This window comes from Canis lupus, chromosome 33 (genome assembly GCF_048164855.1).
Source record: "Canis lupus baileyi chromosome 33, mCanLup2.hap1, whole genome shotgun sequence".
Classification (NCBI taxonomy): domain Eukaryota; kingdom Metazoa; phylum Chordata; class Mammalia; order Carnivora; family Canidae; genus Canis; species Canis lupus.
Genome location: NC_132870.1, coordinates 7,367,224 through 7,368,882, shown reverse-complemented (window position 1 = coordinate 7,368,882; position 1,659 = coordinate 7,367,224).

The following is a 1,659-nucleotide window of genomic DNA, read 5'->3' as shown; positions in this document are numbered from 1 at the left end:
GTTTTGATTTATTTCCCTAATGATGATTATCTTTTTTATGTGCTTATTGGCCATCTGTGTATCTTATTCGGAGAAATGTCTATTCAGGTTCTTTGTTCCTTTTTTAATTGAGTTGTACTGTTGTTGAACTGTAATATATATTATATTATATATATTATTATAATAATATACAATATATCATTATAATAATATTAATATATAATTATAATATATTATAATATTTTATATTATATAGCTATAATTATATAATTATAATTATATATTATATTACATAATTATTATTTATATATAATATATATATTATATGTATTTTATATATATATATATATATATATATATTCAGGACATTAATCTCTTACCAGATACTTGGTTTACAGATATTTCTCCAATTCTGTAGGCTGCCTTTTCACTCTCTTGATAGTATCCTTTGACAGACAAATATTTTAATTGGTGAAGTACAATTTGTATACTTTTTACTTTGGTGTCTGTGCCTTTGGTGTCATCCTAAGACATCTTTGCTAAATCCAATGCCATTAAGTTTTCCCCCTGTTTTCTTCTAAGAATTCATAGTTTCAGGTCTAAATGTTGACATCTTTGATCCACTATGAGCTAATTGCTATCTGTAGTGTAGGAGGCACCTATATTTATTCTTTTATATTTGTTGAAAACACTGTCCTTTCCCTAATGAACGATCTTGGCAACCTTGTTGAAAATTATTTGACTTTATATTCAGGGTTTATTTCTGGTCTTTTGGAACAGTGTTACATTTTATTTTTTAATACTTAAGATCATTACCATTCCTAAAACAGAAATTAATTGAAAAACCTTTTCATAAACGGTAATTTTGCTTTAAAAAAAAGGGGGGGAGGCAAGATAATTTTAGGTAATAAACCCCAAATTCTATAAATCTGTTTTCAAGGTGTTCCTCAGCCAAACACGGCTGTCACACAACAAAACCCAGAAATGTGCAATGCTAACTCGATTCAGTAGTCTGATATTTTTGCTGACTTTTAATCATTTAAGCTTTGCGTATTTGTGGGTGGAATATTGTCAAGCCCTGGTCATCCCACTGCCCTTACCATTGATATCAAATGACCCAACCCAGCGTGGCTTACATACCATTTAATGTGAGAACAATGCTTATCATCAGTGTATTCCTTAAATCACTCAGGGTCCTTAGTTTTCTAAAACTTAGCAAACCTTCAAGGAAACCCAAATCGCCCCAACCCACCCCCACGGGATGGAGCATCACTGAAGGGTTCTAGAAGAGACGATTTCTGAAAGGGTACTAGTATTCTAGAAGTTTCAATGAGCAGAAGGCAGTATCATGCACTTTGACACCATAAACACGGCATTTCCCATGATACAAGCAATGCTTCCGTCAGCATTGCTCCATCTACAATCTGCGTCTGTGCCGCGATGGCTCAGCAGCAGCGGGCCACCCAAACGCGTGCGGCCGTGGTCTGCACAGGCGTCCCGACACCCAGCGGCCTTTAGGGACTCAAAGCGCCCTGCCCAGGTCACCCAGGGCCGCCCCCACCAGCAGAGGGCGCCCACGCCCCCCGGCCCCGCCCCCCCGGCCCCGCCCCCTCGGCGGCGGGCGCGGCGTCCAGTGCGCCGGCGCAGGCCCCGCCCCCTCGCTCGGACCCGCCTCGCCGC